This window comes from Dromiciops gliroides, chromosome 3 (genome assembly GCF_019393635.1).
Source record: "Dromiciops gliroides isolate mDroGli1 chromosome 3, mDroGli1.pri, whole genome shotgun sequence".
NCBI classification, from domain to species: domain Eukaryota; kingdom Metazoa; phylum Chordata; class Mammalia; order Microbiotheria; family Microbiotheriidae; genus Dromiciops; species Dromiciops gliroides.
The window spans coordinates 578,197,312-578,211,301 of NC_057863.1; the positions used below are offsets into that span (position 1 = coordinate 578,197,312).

A 13,990-nucleotide genomic window follows, 5' to 3' on the forward strand; every position below is an offset into this window, starting at 1 on the left:
TCAGGTGTCCTCATCATGATGTGATGGATTTGTTTGATTATCGGAACAAAGAAGAGAGGAAAAAAGGAGGCCAAAACAGGGGTGATGGACTGGGAAAGGAAGGAAGAATGGGTTGAATGAAAGTCACAATAAAAACAAAAAATAGATTCACATGAGTGAGGGAGAGGAAAAGATGCAAGATTAGAGTTAACAGTCTGAAATGAATTTGAGAGTTCGGGATCATAAAGGTGAAACTATTATGGTTGAGGATCAGATCTATTCTTGTATGAGGCTGAAGTGAGGGAAGGTATAGATGCTGAAGAGCAGATTGTTTGAAGTCTACTGAAGTTCTCAAGTGTTAGACTCGGAGTGGAGAAAGGCTGAGTTAAATGCTAAACTCGTTGGAAAAGGAGAGAGAATGATTTGGGAGCTAGTAAACAGCCTCTACTCTGATTTGAATAGGTTGGTTTAGAGGGATGGAGTGAATCTCAAAGGTGGGAGTGCTGTGAAGGTACTGGTCTGAAGCAAGAAATCAAAATCACCAACTCCTCCTCTCCCATTGAATTGAGGGGCATGAAAAAAGGTAGATCCTTCTAGAAAGAGTGGCTAGGGAAGTTAAATCTCCTAAAAGAGTCAGATTTCAGTGAGTGGAAATAAAAGAATATGAAAGGAAGAAGTTAAGCATGAAAGACAGTTTAGCAATAGCAGTGTTTGGGAGAGCACAAGGGAGGGAATGAGAAAGTGTAGATTAGGGACTTGGGAGAGGTTAACACTAAAGTGAATGAGGATAAAGGATGGGGGCAACAGTGAAGGGGGATTCATCTAGCAGCCTTAGTCTCTGAATCATAGGGATTTGAAGTGGAAGAGGAGAAAGTTCATTAGCTATAAGAAAGTATTTCTAAGACAATCCTTTGGAATTGACGAAACATTCTATTCACCTCCAAAGAAAGAACTGATATTGATGGAACACAGACTGAAGCATGCTATTTTTCACTTTCTTTCATTTTTTTCTTTTATTCAAGTTTTCTTATAGGAAATTACTAATATGGTAATGTTTTACATAATTGTACATGTTGTGAGAATTAATTGTACATGTTGTGAGAATTAGTATGGCACCCCCTGTTGGAGAGATACTGTAGGAAAGTTCCACCATGAGGAGAAGGCATGTGAGGACAAGCCACGTAACGTTAGCGCCCAGACCTGACCTTTTCTGGGATTTCAAAGGTCAGCCTGGTGTCCCAGAACTTGCATCTGTAGAGCCACCTGTTAGTTCTGTCAATCAGGGCTGCCAACCAATTAGCTTGGAGCTGTGTGTGGACATCCCTGTTTCCTGTTGGAGAGGAGGCTTCTGGGAGGAGGAAGGAAGTGTTGGGGTCTTTTGAGTTCCTGACCTTGGTTTGTAGAGGTCAGATGATGAGGTCTCTTAGAAATAGTTAGATCTTTACCTATCTCCTCACCTACATCTGATTGCTCTTTAATAAATTCTTAAAAGTCTAAACTCTTGCTAAAGCATCTAATTTAGGGCAACCTTACAATGTACAACCCATATCTGATTGCTTGCCACCTCAGGGAGGGAGGAGGGAAGGGAGGGAAGGAGAGATAAAAATTGGAACCCAAAACTATAAATAAAAATGTTTATTACTTAAAAAAAAGAACACCGAGCCAAAAAGAAAAATAGTCTTTTCCCTAAAAGAACTTAAATTGCAATAGGGACTGACACAATGTAATGGGGTAATTTGCCTGTGAGAATCTAGTCCCTGGTGAATGTTCTAATTTGCATGTACTGGTGGGTTGTACAGAACTTGCCAAGATATTCCCCTACAATTCGAATTCAGAATGTGGAATTTGAAGTTTGTCCAGCCATGCACAACTGAGGGTCTATAAGCATGTGAGGATACAAATTTTCTAAATGATTGTGAAGCCAGAAAAATACTGATTCGGGTTCTGCTGAGTCAGAACTTACATTGCATATACAGGTTAGGCCAAAAGTCACAAAAGGATCTGATGTTTTAATAAGTTTTTGAAAATTGTTTTTTCTTTATTTTTCACCATTTGTGGGATTTAATTTTTCACACACAATATGAATTCATTCCCTATATACTGTATATGATGCTATGCTACTGTAATTTTAAAACAAAAAATAAAAGTTATTAATTTGTTTAAAAAGATAGTTCTTCACACCTTTCCCAGCAAGCAGCTGTAGCTCTGCCCAAGCTTCAGCTTAGGAGTTGACTTTCTTACCCTCCCTCGGTGCTACTTATACTGAGGCTGGGTGTTGGATGACAAGAGGCCTGGGATGTAGGCCCTCAGGGATTACATTGAACTGAGGTGAACTATGCTCACCCATAAAACCTGGATCTGATGTTGAAAATTAGGTATATCATTTTTAATATGGTAGAACCTACTGTTATACCCATTATGACTCTTTCTGTTGCCCTTTAAAATGCTTATAATTTTAATTCTTCTGACACCATTGCAATCTATGATTTGAAGCCATATAGCATTACTAGGAGAATATTGATACTAAAGAGATGGGTTTGCTTTTATAGTGGGGAAAAGTTTGTTACCACTGAATGCCCTATGTAATTTCCTAAAGACTATTTAACCTAATTTCCTGCTACGACTGCTCAATTCTAGGACACGTTTGTTAAATGCTAAAGCATTTGCCGCATGTGTGTATGCATGTACACACATAGACATATACACATACATATATGTATATGTGCATGTATACACACACACTGATGGACTTATTGAGATAACATATTAAGTGCTATGTAAGCCTTAAAGCACTATATAAGTGCTAGTTAGCATCAGCATCAGCATCATCATTATTATTATTATATGGGTTGTCTGCCCAGATGGATTTCCTAGTTTAAGCCACATGAATTTTCATCTCCTTTGTTTTATTGTGCTTGTTGTTATTGTTGTTATTGTTTCAGTATGGAGTCTCTTTTGCATCCTTGTGGATTTTCTTTGAGGAGGCTTTGTAGTATTTCGATTCTTGATAAAATTAGTATGATATGATCTGTACTTGGAGAACCTAATTTTCAATAGAAAATGCTATTTTTTTTTCTTTTTTGGTTAAGATATACTTCCATAACACTGACAAAAAAAATTGGTGAGTACACATCTCCCTGTTTAACTTCTTGCTTGTTAAATTCAGTAGAGTATTAATCTCTGTATTATTGTCTTATGTACTCTTTTCTGAAGAGTCTTCAAGGTCATGTTTAATTATAATAAGACAAATACTTTCTCAATATAAACAAACAATAAACACAAAAGGAACTAACATTCTTTATACCTCTCAAGCATCTGTATAAACATATGGTTTTCATTGGAGAATTATATGTAAAGGTCTGCTTGTTCCTTTCTCATCTTCATTCAGGATACTTTCACGTAACAAATTAGACCATTATAATTTAGATTTTATAGAGACAAGAGAGCATGCATACGGGTCCATAATTGTTCAAGTCTTCTCTTCATTTTTTTTTAAGTGAAAGCACTATATGTTCTATTTTCCTTTTTTTTTAACATCTCTTTCATTCATCTCCACAACTTTCAATTCAAGTCAAAGATTATTTATTAAGAACCTACTTTGTGCAAGACAATATTCTAGGCCCAGGGAAAACAAAAACAAAAAGAAAGGCACCCCTTGTCTTCAAGGGGTTTACAGTCCACTGAGGGATAGAACAGTTAAAAGATAACTACATAAAAATAACTGAAAAAAAGAGAAGCACTAACAACTTGGGAAATAAAGGCTCCCTATTAGAATAAGTGCATGAATGGAGCTTTGACCAAAGCTAGAATTCTCAGAGGCAGAGATGAAAAGAGCGTGTTCCAGACGTGTGTGGTAGCCTGTGCAAAGGCTGTAGCCTGATTATCTCTAAAATTATGTCACTTAACTGTTTCCTCTTCTGCTGTGCTCAGAGACTGCCAGCTTTTTGTGTGAGTTTCTGCAGTCATCATAACTCTCAGTGACACCAACACCCAAAAGGAGATCAAACACATGATGATTTCCACTGAACAGGAAACAAAGGAGAAGGCCAGAGAAAAAGACGCAAAGGAAGAAGAAGAGTTCAACATTGAGAAAGGTTGTCTTGTGCAAGCACAAAGACTGAATAAAATGGAATATTATGAGAAAAAGGAGAAACAAATTGAGAGATGGAAGAAAATTTAGATGTCCAACTTGCTGAATGAGGCAAGATTGAAAGTCCTCAGAGCCAGGGATGACCTTATCTCAGAATCAGTAAATGAAGTGTAAAGAATTAATTGTTATTTGAGGTTTTTATGACCCCATCTTTGGGCTAGAATTTAAAAAAAAAAAAACCTTGGCGTGCACTGGCCTGGGGCTCCACAAACCGCATGGTGCTCCACCCACTGGTTGTAGCCATTACCATGGTGCTGGCACCTCACGTCATCACCACTCCTACATGGGCCTGGCAAAATTATAATGATTGGAAGCCTAGTGAGGGCAGTCATGTGACTGTCAGAGCAGCCAGCCAATTGGCTGGGGGCTGTATGTGGTGTGCTGGGAGGAAGGAAGCTTTTTTCCAGCGGAAGCTAGAAGGTGACAGGAGCTCTGCTGTGTATTCTCAGCTGATTCCTGGGTGGTGGTGTTTTTTCAGGTTGTATAATTTCCTTTTCCCCATTTTATTTCCTTTCCCTTGATCCTACTGATCCTGTTTATGGTTTTTTTTTTTTAAGTTCGTTCTTGTTAAAATAAATCCTGCTCTGTTTTGAGGGAGGCTGCTGGTCTCCTTCCTTGCCCCAATATTGTGGTAAGCCACTTAGCTAACACTCCCCAATTAAAAATTGGTCCCCACAGAAGCAAAGCAAAGACTCTCTAAGGTAGTGAAAGATACAAGCAGGTATCAAATGCCTTTGTACCATCTGGTCCTTCAGGGTTTATACCTATTTCTGGAGACACAAATGATTATCCATTGCAAGAAAGAGAATCTCCCTCTGGTCAATGCTGCAGTGTGGAAAGCAATCCCTATGTAGGAGATTGTGACCAAAAAAGATGTTGATGTGCAAGTTGATCAGGAGGCATACCTGAAAGAGGAAATGGGAGGGGGGAGGGGAGATGTTAAGATCTGTATGAGGATCAGAAAATAAAAGTTTCTGATACCCTTAAAAATAGACAAGATCTGGGGCAGCTAGGTGGCACAGTGGATAGACCACTGGCCCTGGATTTAGGAGGACCTGAGTTCAAATCCGGCCTCAGACGCTTGACACTTACTAGCTGTGTGACCCTGGGCAAGTCACTTAACCCCAATTGCCTCATCCAAAAAAAAAAAGTAGACAAGATCTTATAGACCAACAGATGATGCCAGAAGTCCGTGGGGCCTTGTTTGGTACTAATGGCAACAGGAAATTTTTGGACTAAGCCTCTGATGAGGTGGGATCTATCCATCTGCTGTATTGATGAGCTATAAGTTTCTAAAATGGAAGAAAACCATTGATGTCCCTCCTTTTTGATGTTCTGACACTGTTCTATGTTCTTCAGTTAAATAATCTATGTGTAGAATGCCATCAGCCTAAACGTTAATTTTGTGAGAGGATATATGGACTTAAACTGTCAAAAAGTAACCTGAAAAAAAAGAAAAAAAAAGTAACCTGATTCATCCTGAAGTGACTACGTTCTAAGCTCCCCTGCATTCTAGGGAGAAGGGAAATACATATCAGTTGCATTGTTTTCACTGAGAATCTTTTTTCTGTGATCTGCCTTAGATTAGAGTAAACTGTGCAGGGTATATTATAACCTCTTTGTACTTGATTTTTATAGGTTACTTTAACAGGCATAAGGAGCATGCATTTATATTAGCATTAATAGTAGAAGCTTTCATCAGTTATATTTGATTCAAAAAACCAAGCTATTAATATGTTTTATTTATTAAAATAAAAATATGTGAATAAATAAATAACAAATAAAATTATGTCACCTTAAGGGCCTATTTAATCTTCATGTATTTTGGTGAGGTCCAACTACTCTGTTTGACTTTATCTTCTTATTATTCCCATTTTACAGATGTGCAAGTTGTCTCAGAATGGTAAAGTGACTTATAGAAAGTCCATCACATATGGAGGATGTCTTCTAGGGAAAATACAGACTATCTACATATACAAATATAACCCAGTGGTTCACAAAGTGTGGTCCTTGGAGTCCCTGAGAGATCAAGGACTCAAATCCAGATCCTCAAACTTCAAGTCCAATTAAAAGATTGCAACACCTTAGCCTAGAAATCCTTTTTAGCATACAACTACTAGAATTTAAATGGAATAGAATATTAATAGTAACTCAAAACATTACTATTACAACCATCTGGCATGCAAAACACTAAGGCAAATTAATGTTTGTCCTCCTAAAGATGATAAGTATCCCAGCAGCCTGAAGGAATTAATAAATCCTCATTTACAAGGTAGTAGTTTAAAATGTTTCTTTAAGAATAGCCCTAGGGAAGGAGAAATAAAAGATATTCCTACTTAATGTGCAAACATCTTTATCTAGAACAAGATCGGGGGTTGTTTTGTTTTTCCCATGGTATATATGTTATAACTATAGAAATAGCATCTTCTACTTATACAAAACCAATCATCTGAGAATTCCAATTTAGTTAATCATAATATTCCTCTAAATATGTTCCTTTTCATAAATAAAGGCAATGAGAAAGGCAACATGATCTAGTGAGTAAAGGGCTAGCCTTGGAATAAGGAAAACTGGGTTCAAGATCTGCCTTATCTTTGGCAGGTCACCTGATCTTAGGTTTCCAGGGAATTCTTTAAAGCTATAAATTGCAACCACTTGCCAATTTTAATCAGTAGGTGTAGTTTCCACACCAGTAAAATTAAGGTCTGTACCACCCTAATTCCCAAGGGAAATTCAGTTAGTCAACAAGCATTTACTAAATACTTACCATGCTCTGAGCACTGTGCTAAGCCAAAGATAAACAGTGCCTGCCTTCAAGGAGCATACATTCCACTAGAGAAGACATTTAAATAACTATGTACATAGAAATAAATACAGAGTGAATGGAAGGAAATCTCAGAGGAAAGACATGAGGTGAGGAGAGAGGGGACAGAGAAAAGTTTCCTCTAAAAGATGGATTGGGAGCTGAGTCTGGAAGCTGAAAAGCAGGTGTGAAAGGTACAGGATTTAAGTAAGTAAGGTCAGCCAGGGAAAATAGGAGAAGAAATATAATAAATGAGGAATAACAAGGAAGCTGGTTTATAAGAGTGCGTGTAGGGAAGTAAATTTTGTCTGTGTCTGTGTCTGTGTCTGTGTGTGTTTAGAATTTTTATTTTCCAAATTACATGTAAAAATAAATTTTGATATCAATATTTTAAATCTTTGTGTTCCAACTTCTCTTCCTCCCTCCCTTTCCACCTCCCACCCCCAAGAACTCGAACTATTCAATATAAATTATACATGAGTAGTCATGGAAAATATCTCCACATTAGCCAGGTTGTAAGAGAAAACAGACAAAAACAAAATTTCAGATTGAGGAACTATCAAAAAAAATTATGCTTCAATCTGTTTTCAGATACCATCAGTTCTTTCTCTGTAGATGGATTACAATTTTCATAAGTCCTTTAGAGTTATATTGGATCACTGCATTATTGAAAATAGCCATGTCCTTTCCAGCAGATCATCTTACATTATTGCTGTTATTTTGTATACAGTACATTTCACTCTGCTTCAGTTCGTGTAGGTCTTTCCAGGTTTTTCTGATAGCATCCTGTTCATTATAACTCATATAGTACCTTAAAATTGACAAAGAATTTTCTTCACAGTAGTCCAGTAAAGTAGGTACCATACATTTTGCCATTATAATCAATCATAACTATTTCCCTCCATCCTATTCCCTTCCCATGATATTTACTCAATTTTCTATCTTCTTTTACCCTATTCCTCCTCAAAAGTGTTTTGCTTCTGACTGCCCCCTACCCCTCTCTGCCCTCCCTTCTTTCACCCTTACCTCCTTATCTTCTTCCCCTCCTACTTTCCTGCAGGGTTAGATAGATTACTCCTCCCAGTTGGGTGTGTATGTTATTCCCTCCTTGAGCCAACTCCTATGAGATTAAGGTCTTTGAGCTAATTCTGTCTTCTAAATTTTCTTCCTCCCTCTCTCCTAAACCCTTCCTATGAAATCAAGCAATTCAATATGTCATACATGTGCAATTATGCAGAACATCTGCATCTTCCTTGAAAGTGTTTTGCTTTTTTCTTCTCCCTCCCCCAATCTGCCCTTCCTTCCTTCCCCTCTCCCCCCCTTACTTCCTTCCCCTCCCACTTTCCCTCAATGCAAAATATATTGCTATACCCACTTGAGTATGTATGTTATTCCCTCTTTGAGCCAATTCTGATGATAGTAAGGTTCACTCACTCCCCAACTCCTTTACCCTCTTCCCCTCCCCTCCATAAGCTTTTTCTTGCTTCTTTTATGTGATCTACTTTTCCCCAGTCTACTTCTCCCTTTCTCTTTCTTCCAATGCATTCCTCTTACTCCTTAACTTTATTTTAAAGATGTCATCATGGGTTAGCTAGGTGACACAGTAGACAAAGCACCAGCCCTGGATCCAAGAGGCCCTGAGCCCAAATCTGGCCCCAGATATAAGCCATCCCACCCTGCCTGCCCCACAAAAAAAAAAAAAACCAAGGATAAACAAAAAATAAATGCTTTACAGATATCATCTCTTCTTATTCAGTTCAGACCTGTGTCCTCTGTTTAAGTGTATTCCTTTCAGCTGCCCTAATATTCAGAAAGTTCTTATGAGTTGGAAGTATTATCTTCCCATATAGGAATATAAACAGTTTAATCTTTTAATATCCCTCATGATTTCTTTTCCCTGTTTACCTTTTTATGCCTCTCTAGGGTCTTGGATTTGAAAGTCAAATTTTCTATTCAGTTCCAGTCTTTTCATAACAAATGCCTAAAAGTCCTCTTTTTCATTGAAGTCCCATTTTTCCCCTGAAAGATTATACACAGTTTTGCTGGGTATGTGATTTTTGGCTGTAGTCCCAGTTCCTTTGCCCTCCAGAATATCATATTCCATGCCCTCTGGTCCTTTAATGTGGATTTTGTTTTATCCTTATTGAAGCTCCATAGTATTTGAATTCCTTTTTTCTAGCTGTTTGCATTATTTTCTCCATGACCTGGGGGCTCTGGAATTTGGCTATAATATTCCTGGAGGTTTTCCTTTTGGGATCTCTTTCAGGAAGTGATTGGTAGATTCTTTCAATTTCTTCTATTTTGCCTTCTTCTTCTAGAATATCTGGGCAATTTTCCCTGATGATCTCTTGGAAGATGCTGTCTAAACTCTTACTTTGGTCATGGTTTTCAGGTAGTTCAATGATTTTCAAATTATCTCTCCTGCATCTGTTTTCCAGATCAACAGTTTTACCAAGAAGATATTTCATATTGCCCTCTATTTTTTTATTTAGTTGGATTTGCTATACTGTGTCTTGGTTTCTCACAAAGTCACTAGCTTCCATTTGTTCAATCCTAATTCATAAGCAATTATTTTCTTCAGAGAGCTTTTCTATCTCCTTTCCCATTTGGCTTTTCAAGCTGTTGACTTTATTCTCATGACTTTGCTGCATCGCTCTCATTTCTCTTTCCATTCTTTCCTCCCTCTCTCTACATCTCCCTTCTATCTCTCCTACTTTCTCTTCAAAATCCCTTTTGAGCACTTCCATGGCCTGAGACCAATTCATATTTTTCTTGGAAGCTTTGGATGTAGGGGTCCTGAGGTTGTTATCCTCTTCTGAGGGTTCACCTCAATCTTCACTGTTGCTAAAGAAGCTTTCTATAGTTCTCAACTTTCTTTGATTGCTCATGTTGCTATCTTTTAATTGACTTTTAGCTCCCTCTTACTGTGGGGTGCTACTTCCAAGCTACACTTAGAGGGTCCCAGGTGTTTCGGTTTGAGGGAGAACAGGTTTTTCTCTTGCTTTGCCTGTTTTCTGGTCCAAAGGTAACCTCAAGCCAACTTGCTAGTCAACCAACCAGCAGAGTGCTGTGGTGGTTTTTAGCTTCAGTGAGCCTGTGCCCCTCCCCCACCTGGGCCTCCCGATGCTCAAGATTTATTCCTGGTTCCTTGCTGGGGTGGGATAGCCCAATTCATCCTTAGTTCCTACAGACACCCCTGTATTTTCCACCTCTCCAGCTAGCCATTCAGCCCTCTCACCCAACTGTAAGCTTAATTCCAGAAGACGTTGGTGCTGCAGCTGTTTTGGAGGCTCTGGGTTAGGTTCCTCTGGTGCAGTGTGCTTGGGGTCTGTGTCAGCGTGATCATGGGATTGTACTCTTCTTGCATCCCAGCACAACCCCCTCTAAGCTGTCTTTGGCTGGAAAATAATCTCAGCCTGTCTTGTTGTGGGTTTTGCTGCTCCTGGGGTTGCTTTATGGATGTTTTGGGGGTAATTGTGTTAGGAGCTCTATACTTTAAATGTCTTTCCTCCACCATCTTGGCTCTTCCCCCATGCTGTTTCAGGGAAGTAAAATTTTTAAAAGACTGCAAAGCTAGGAAGAAGTCAGGTTTTAAAATAGTCAGTCAATAAACATGTATTAATTGCCTACTATATACCAGGCACTATGCTAAATTCTACAGATAAAAAGGAAGGCAAAAGACAGTCCTTTCATACAAGAAGGTCACAACTGATTGAGGGAAAACAATACATAAAAAGAAGCTGTAAAGGGGAAGAGGAGAACATAAGGAATGAGACACAATGAGGCCCACAGGAGTGCAGCTGCATGAGAAATTATTAGATGGTTGCCTTGGGAGTCCTCCTTAAATGTATGGTCCAAAAGGAACTCTCCCCTGTCCACTCTCAATCCTCCCCAATCAGAGGAAGGAAGGGTGACTAAGGGGATTTAAATGCCAAACAGAAGGCTTCGTATTTGATCCTTGATCTAATAGAGAGCCATGGAGTTCATTGAGCACATAGGTGACATGGGTTTTAGGAAAATTACTTTGGGAGCTGAATGGAAGATGCATTGGAGTGGGGAGAGACTCATGGCAGGCCAGACTCACCAACAGGCTATTCAGTGTATTGAAATCAAATCCTAATAAAGTCTTTTTTATCTCCAGTTGCTGCACTAGTGAAGCCATAAACTGTGCCCTAGCTCTTACAGTTGGTCCATTTCTTTTGGCTTATTTTCATGACAGCTGTGACTCACCATGTAATCTAGTTTGGCTATGGTGATCAGTATTGATCAAAGACATAGAAAAACATGAATGGCTTGGCTGTGCTAGTACAATTGACCCTCAGTGGAAAGAAACAGCTATAGCTTTCTAATGGTGCTAGTAAATGCTATTTGGTTTCATGCTCCAGAGGACTGCATTTCCAGTTGAAGGCAACTATTTATTTCTGCTAGATGTAGGTCTCCTGAGGAATTGCTTTTATCTTCAGAGACTCAAAATGGTGCCAACATTCCTTCTGCAATTAAGCATAAAGAAAAATGTCATTTCATCACATCTTTTGCCACTTTAGTCCTATACAGTCCTAGCCTAAAAGAGCATTTCTAAAATTCCTCAGAGGCAGTGATACTAAGTATCTTGTGAAATGAATATTTCTCTTCAAAGATAATTTCTACATAGGATGTGACTACTTATAATAACATTGTAGAGTCCTAGTTGCTTGAACACCTTGGATGAATTTGATTTTTAAGGAATACACACTGTCCATCTGTTCATATACCCTTCCAACTGTAGGAAGTCCATCACACAGCAATCAAATCTAATTGGTTAACATCATTCAAATCTAATTAGTTAACATGATTGGAGGTGGGTTATATTAAAATGAAATCCAGGGATGACATCAGAGAAAGAATTAAGGACCCCCACTTAAACTGATTAGGGAAAAATATAGGTGTGGTTTAATCTCATCAGTAACCCCTTGGCTTATATAGACAAAAGGAGCTGTCTCCACCAAAGATTCCTTGACCAGCTTGGGTCTGTTTTGACCCAGATGAATCTTACTTTCAAGAAGAACTTAGACCTTGAGTGGGAGAGGAAGAAAGAACTAAGAAAGAAAGGGAGATCTCTAGGTACTCCAAGATATTGATTATTAATAATAATTTCTCACAGATCCCTCCTCACCTTGTTCCCCTAGGAACATCATGATTTAATTCATGTGTAGGTTTCTGCAGAAAAAAACAAAAGGACCCTTCGCTCCCAAACAAGCACTCAGGACAACAATGTAAATGAAATACAGTATAGCCTCTATTTCACCACACTGAAAATTTGAAACATGAATAACTCACAAAAGCCTGTAAATAATGATAACAACATCTAGATTTTCATATATACAATGACAAAGACTGTTAAGGGTCAGTGATGTCATCACTGTGGGTCTTCCTTCCATTGATACAGATCCTAATATTTCTATAGCTTAGTAATTAATTGAATCAACAAATGCTAAGAACCTACTATTGGCCAGGTACCATGCTAAGCTCTGGAGATACAAATATGAAAAGAAACAATCACTGCCCATCAGAGTTAGCACTCTTCTGGGGAGACAAAAACATGTACACAATTATTATACTATGTTATGGATATGGAAATGTTATGGATATTATTGTTTCATTCCATAAATTAAAAATAAAATAAATAATCTTTATCAAATTCTATATAAAAGAAATGCAATGTAATTTCAGAGTAGACAGAAAACAAATAACTAAGTGAATCAGGAAATGCCTTTTGTAGGAGGTATCATATGAGCCAAGCCTTAAAAGGAAGTAGGGATTCCAGGAGATGGAGGGAGTAGAGGGATAGCATTCCATGTATGAACTCTGTCTCCATATCTCTGCACAGAGGCAGGAGAAACAATCTAGGAGAGTTGCAAATAGAACAGTTTGGCTGAATGGTGTTCAAAGGGGGGAAGTGATATAACATCAGACTGGAAAGTGTTGACTTTGGAATCAGGAAGGCCTAAGTTCAAATATTAACTGAGAAATGTACTATGTGATCATAGTCAAGTCAATTACGGTCTCAGAGACTCAGTTTCCTCATCTGTAAATGAAGGAGTTGTTCTCAATGGCCCCAAAGGTCACTTCTAGCTATGAATCTATGACCTTGTGAAAGATAGATTGGAGCTACATTGTAAAGAATTTCAAATATGAAACAAACGAGCTAATCTTATGTTCTAGCAGTAATAAGAACATGAAGCTTATTCATTAGGACAATGATATACTCAGACCTATGCTTTACAAATATCAATTTGGTAGCTATTAAGAGGATATATTAGACTGGAGATGAGATTAGAGACAAAGAGACCAGCTAGGAGGCTATTACAACAACCTAGACCAAGAGGTGGTAAAGGTTTCAATTAGAGTGGTAGTCATATAAGTGAAGAAAAGGGAATAGATGCAATATTTATTGTGAAGATAGAATTGATAAGACTTGGCAACTGATTGAATATAGGGTCAGAGGGACAATGAAGAGTCAAGGATGACTAGGTGGTTGTAAGCCTTTGTAACTGAGAAGATAGATAGCGTTGCCTACAATGGAAATAGGGATATTATGAGGAGGGTGTATAATTTAAGATTCTAAATGTGGATTCTAATCTGTTCCCCCAGTTTTGGGGGAAACTGACTAAAATCACTGATAAAACGAGTTTAGGTTTTTAAGGGTTTATTGGAAAATAGAAAGAAAAAGATTGAGAACAGAATTCCAACAGCCTGGCATTCCTATCTTTCCTCAAATTTCCTGTGAAGTCCTCTGCCACCACCACCACCAAGTCAGGAACCCAAAAGCACGAGAGCTCTCCGCACAGGCTCCCTCTTCTCCTTCCTGTCTCCTCCCAGAAAATAGGAGGCTCCTCAAGTTGATTGGCTGGTAGCCTTGATAGACAGCACCCATGAGCAAACGTCATTTCCTGACGCCAAGGAAAAGCTCTGAGGCATTTTCCTCATGGTGGAGCTTTCCCACAGCAAGTCTCCAGTAGGTGGCATCATTCCAATCATTACAAGCGGTAGGTTTAGAAGAAAAGATTATGAGTTTTATT

At 38.4% G+C, this 13,990-nt stretch overlaps 1 pseudogene; it reads left to right on the forward strand.

Annotated features, from left to right (window-relative positions):
* Positions 1–1,130: 1,130 nt before the first annotated feature.
* LOC122747976 lies at positions 1,131–5,097 on the forward strand (annotated as a pseudogene).
* The last annotated feature ends 8,893 nt before the right edge of the window (positions 5,098–13,990 follow it).